This window comes from Kryptolebias marmoratus, linkage group LG13 (genome assembly GCF_001649575.2).
Source record: "Kryptolebias marmoratus isolate JLee-2015 linkage group LG13, ASM164957v2, whole genome shotgun sequence".
NCBI classification, from domain to species: domain Eukaryota; kingdom Metazoa; phylum Chordata; class Actinopteri; order Cyprinodontiformes; family Rivulidae; genus Kryptolebias; species Kryptolebias marmoratus.
Window position 1 is genome coordinate 26,666,358 of NC_051442.1, and position 6,000 is coordinate 26,672,357.

General features: G+C 37.7%; 1 protein-coding gene across 3 annotated transcripts in view; it reads right to left on the minus strand.

Moving 5' to 3' along the window:
• The window catches only part of dscama (Down syndrome cell adhesion molecule a), a 189,155-nt gene that overhangs the window by 143,500 nt on the left and 39,655 nt on the right, over positions 1-6,000 (minus strand). The window lies entirely within an intron of this gene.

A 6,000-nucleotide genomic window follows, 5' to 3' on the forward strand; every position in this document is an offset into this window, starting at 1 on the left:
AGATAATAAAATTCAAATTGTTTTCCCTGTTTACCAAGTAATCCAGTTCATTAGAAGTTCCTGAACTCAGGGCCTCGTTGATAGTACTACCAAACCCCATTTAATTCCTTAGTTAAAAATATAGCTATTTGGAATGGGTGCTACAATTAGATTTTACTTAAAGATTTGTTTAACACATCAGGGGTTAATTGAGGTCATACTGTCAGCCATAATTATCACTCTCTGTACAATAGTTGTGTATCTGAGCAATTCTGATTATCTCTCACTGCCAAAAGCAATAGGGATAAAGTATTTGCTTGTGTCTGCATCTGAGTTGTTGGAGTGTACTGTTCGCAAAATGTCTCACAAATGACTAAGCAGACTCTAATCAAATTTTCCAAAAGTAATCACTGAGTTGACATCTACAGCTGATTAAATTTTAGAGTTAACCCAATTCAAGATGGCTGCTACAGCAAAGCAATCCTATTAAACACAAACATGACTATAACTCAGTCAATTTTATAGACGTTAACCAAAAATTTAAAGTGGTAGTAGTTGAGACTGATCCCCAGCTTATACTCTGAGCAGTAACTGATCACATAATACGATTTGTGTTTAAAACTTTGTCACCAACTATAGAACTTAACTCTGTCTATTTGTTAGGAAAACATCTCATGAACTACAATATGAATTTAACAAAACTTTCAGAAAGTATGGTCAACACACGCAACCAAACTAAGCAAACACAAAAATTTCTATAACTAAGTCAATATTACAGATATTTAGTTTGAATTCTTGACATGAGTAAAAAACTTTAAGCATTATTGTTTGTCCTAAAAAAATATTTTAATGAGTCTAATTAATATTACATTGACAGGTGCATGTATATCCAACAACACCGCCTTTGTGTGATTTTTAAAGGTGATGTGACCACTATTGTTTAAAAGCTAAGCAGTACTATCTTAGCTACAGTACTACAGAAGCTTGTGCACCAGGACAAAAAAATGGTCCTTTAAGAGCCAAAATGTATTGTATTTTGGAGATAGACGATAGTTGATTTGAGAAGGGTATGAATTTACATCTAACAAAAAATAACTATTTTCACCAGAGAAAAAGGTCTCAGATTTCAGCTTTCTAAAACTTGTACAATGGAGCATATAGCCTGATACTCAGTCAGCTTTACTCTAATTCACACCTTCTCATCTCTCTGTTCACCAGACAAACAAAGACACTAATGACAATCAGGTGGAAGGGAGTGAAATTAATCTGCTCAACATATAATCTACAGTTTAAAGCTTGGAATGCCACATTCTCTGGTTTTGAATTGTGAAAGCTCCCCAGATGAGAAATGAAAATACTTCAACTCCAGAATAGAAATCCGGTTATTTTTTAAAATAACTGAATATATAATTATTAATAAATAATTAATAATTTTTAAACTAATTGAAAAATAACCCAGTAGTTTATTTATTGAATTTACCATGTCCTGACTTGAGAATCTATAACAGGATTTGTAAATAGTTAAATATTTTGAAAAGTATAAAAGTAAAAAAAAAAAAAAAACAGAAGTCATAGCACCCATTTCCTGAATGAGGGGAATTTGTACCTCTGCCAAAAATGTTATTTTTCGGTAATGTCTGTTTGTTTGTCTGTCTGTCTGTGCACAAGATTACTCAAAAAAAAAAAAACAGATTGTTATGAAATTTTCAGGAAACGTAAAACATTCTTCAAGGAAATAAAAATAATAATAAAAACAAATGAAACCAGTAAATACTGAGTCAGCATTCACACACACACACACAAAAACATCAAAAAGTCATTCTGTCAATAAACCAGGCAGCTGGAGGCTGGTGTATTGCTGCTGAGGATAGTAATGTTAGATGTTGTAGAAGATGTAAATCTAAATTTAACTCAATTTCTATGAAAACAGCTGACTTAAAGCCATTTTTGTATTTTCTAAGGTTCATGAAATATTTTGCTAATGGTAAGGGCAAACAAACATACGTGTGGCGATACACAAACACAGATCATAACCAATGTCAGTCACCTATTGTAACCATTTTAGCCATCTTTACTGTAGACTTCTGCTAATGTGGGATCCCTTCTGCTGTCACCAGTCTGCCAGCCCCCCTGCCTGTGCGACAGCTGCCAATCCCCCCTCCCTGGAGACCAAACATTTTAGCGCTTCATAAATTCTTAATGAGTGTTCTGGAGTCAGCAGCCACTTCCACCCACTGGTCCTTCAACCTGTTACGACAAACAAACACGTGTTTCTGCACATTTGGAGTGGGACTCACTTCACACATGCTGTACTCTGAGACCCTGAGGTGTTGAAAGAAGAACAGCCGTGGTTGTCGACAACTACACGACTGTGGTTTCAGCTACAGGCAGAGGAGCCTTGGTTCAGGAGTGACCAATCTGACACCTCTACATGCCTTCACTATTTGTTCGGGTGGGGGTTAACACTCAGCTTCTTGTCCAATCTGTTAGAGTTAGTGATGACTCTCAGCCGCTACCTTAATATCTGTAAATATAGCAAAGTTAGAGCCATTTTTGAGTTTGAAAAGTTCTATTAGCTCTGACAGCTATCTCGAAATGATTTGACTTGAAAAGTCAATGAGTTGTAGATATATACCCAATTATTACTTTCTGAGAGTTTCACTAAAATATGTCCAGTGGTTTATAAAATAGTTTTCTAACAGACATATAGGGCTAATCCACAATGTAAAGCTCTCATAGTATATGTTGAGTATAATGCTCAGGTACTACCACACCAATATTTAGCGTAATATCTGTAAAACTGACTAAGTTATAGCCATTTTTGTGTAATTCAAAAATGCTGTGGAGGATATCTTGAATTAGATTGACTCTAGAAGTTAATCAAGTCTAGAAGTACATCTAGTGATTACTTCTGTAAATTTTATTAAAATCCGTCCAGTGGTTCCTGAGATATATTGCTAAACCTACATATAAACGAACACACATGCACACATACAAACATGGGCAAAAACATTCTGGCTTTCAGGTGATAAGAATGCAGATGAACTAAAATCATGTGCCATGAACCTTATTAAATGATTCTTCTCCATGTGTAAATGACACAGGGGAATCTGTAAGTGGTTCATTTACAGCCTTGTAATCACACAGAGTAACAGCTTGCCTGAGCTTTTCTCAAGTATGAAAATCTGCCATCAACATGGTGATAAAAGCACAACATCTGGTCTGAATAACTGTGACAGGCCTTTTATGACTGTTTCACTAAAGTAATTAGTTTGATTCCAATATACAGACATAATATTAAATCTCACCACCTGTATACATAATGAGCTAACAACCGGAGAGTCCCTCTGGCATTGTGCGTGGTTGTAAGTTTGTTTGTCTGTTAGCAAAATATCTCATGAATCACACAACAGATTTTAATGAAATGTTCAGAAAGTAATTAAAGTATGTACATCTACAATTAAATAACTTTTGGAGTCACTTGATTTAGGATGGCCGTCACAGCTAACTTGGCTTGTAGAACACAAAAATGGCTGTAACATAGTCAGTCTTAGAAAGATTGACTAACATTGGATGTGATAGTATTTGAGACAGATCCACAACAGTTTTAATAATAAAGCTTTTTTCACGTTGCCCCCTTGAAAGTACCATCCTGAGACAGCAATTCTCTACCTTTTTTGCAGCAGAAAACAAGTAAACGTTAAAACAAGGAGAAGAAGATTCAAGCCTTCAGTTTGAGCTGACAGAGATGCTGCACTGATAGGTAAGAGGAAAGGTGGAAAAATTGCTTTGATGCTGAATGAACAGTGGTGCAATTCTGGGTACGTTACTGTAAGGAGCGTGTGATTGCCAGATATTGAAATTTTAGCTGTTAGTATGTGTCCATATCATTTGCCATGGGCGTTCTATTTTTTTGTTGTGGTTTACATCCCGCCTTCAGCTGATGAGTCTTGCCATGTCATCCACTCTTTTGAGGCTAAGCTTCAGGCCAAACAATGTAGCAGTATATGTAGCATATCGTCACCTTCTTAAAATAATTGCCTAAGTCATTTTTTGCAATTTTTCAGGAAACACAAAAAAACTGAACCATTTGTTGATTGTTGAGATGATTTAGGCAAAAAAATAATTTTTGAAAAAAAATGACTTAGGCAATTATTTTAGGAAGGTGACAATATGAGAAGTGCATCTCCACTGTCCCAAGAGATGGTGCAACACATGTACACTCTGTGCCAGAAGCTTTGCTAAACTGAAAATGGGGAGCATCACAAACAGTTCCTTGCTAGATGCCATTGTTACTGTTGTTGATGTACTCACACAAGTGCAGAAAACTACTGATTGCAGACATTCATATGCGCATACGCTATTTCACACCAATGCCAGTGTTTCCAGAAACTTCCACTCTGAGATTTGAATTCAAAAAGTTTCAGTGTCAGAAAAAACAATTGCCATTGTTGTGTAGACAAACAGCAGAAAAGCAAGAAATATTTTAGTTTCACTAAAAAATGATGTTGTGTAAACATGGCCTGGGATCCACTCTGCCTGCCATATGGGGATGACATCAATGTGTTTACTGACTGCATAACTGATTACATTAACTTCTGTGATGACACTACCATCCCAACCCAGATTGTTTGCTGCATCCAGTGACCTGAAGGTCCTGTTGAATTAGAAGGAATGGGCCTTCAGATCTTGTGACAAAGACAATTTGACAAGGATACAATGACAACTAAAGGTGAGACTGAGGAGGTGCAAAGAGGCCTACAAACAAAAGCTGTAAGGAAAAATCCTGCAAAACAACATCAAAAAAGTGTGAGGGGTGGATGAAGATTACTAGCTTTAACTGTAACAACAGTCAGCAGCAGGGGGACAGCCTGGAAAAAGCCAATGCCCTGAACTTGATTTTCAACAGGTTCAGCACTGGATCCTCTTGCTGAGCCATCTACCATCAACCTCAACACCAACTCTTCAAACCACAACCCTTCAAGCCCAACCTCCATTTCAGTGCCCACAAACCCCCATCTGATGGTATGAACAGGCCAGATTAGGAGAACACTGGAGAAAATACACCTGGACAAGACTGCAGACCTCTATCACATCAACCCTTGGTCCTTAAGTCTTGTGCTTCCCAACTGTCCATATTCAACTTGAGTGCGCTGCAGGAAAAGGTACCAGAAAACATCCTGCCTAGTGTTGGTTCTGAAGAAAAGCCACCCCATCTGACCTTAAGAACTTCAGAGTGGTTGCCCTAAGGTCACGCACCATAGATAATTTGGAGAGGCTGGTCCTGACCCACCTTGGAGCACTGGAGTGAACTGCTCTGGACCCTCTTAAAGCCTTTACATACTCCATGAGAAGTCACAAAGTCAGCTCCCAATCATGTGGTTGCGTGACAAAAATTAAGTCAATTTTGTTTGCAAAGCAGCTTTGTCCACCCGTGACACAAGGCCCAGGCCAAACCTTTTCACACAGGGGTTTGCATGAATTACTGTGTGATTGAGGGAGGAGCTTCCCAGGAGTTCTGATCCGAGTGTCTTGTGGACTATGTGTGCAAAAACAAACATCTCGCAACCACATGACTTTGACGTTGTGATTTCTTTTGGAATATGCTGGAGCCTTTAGTCTAAAACTTTGCCATGAAAGGCAGTGGGTGATATTTTGTGCCTTTAAGTCACTGTGTATTATGCAAAATGTCCTTTATGAAATGCATGGCTATATTAGCTAAAATCAGGGCAAATAGATTTCTCACTAACTAGATGTTACATTGACCTGTCCAGGGTGTACTCCGCCTTTCACACAATGACTTCTAGGGATATGCACCAGCAGTGGCGGCTCCAGAGATTTTTTTCTGCAGGTGCTAAGGGGGTGCTAAGCATTTTATTGAGGGTGCTAATGAAGGATTATTTGTTCTTACAGTTCTCAACACACACAGACGCAAGCACAAACATATATAATCATATATATATGGTATATAAATGAAGAACAGAATAAAATATACATATGTATCTGTGATAGGCCGATATC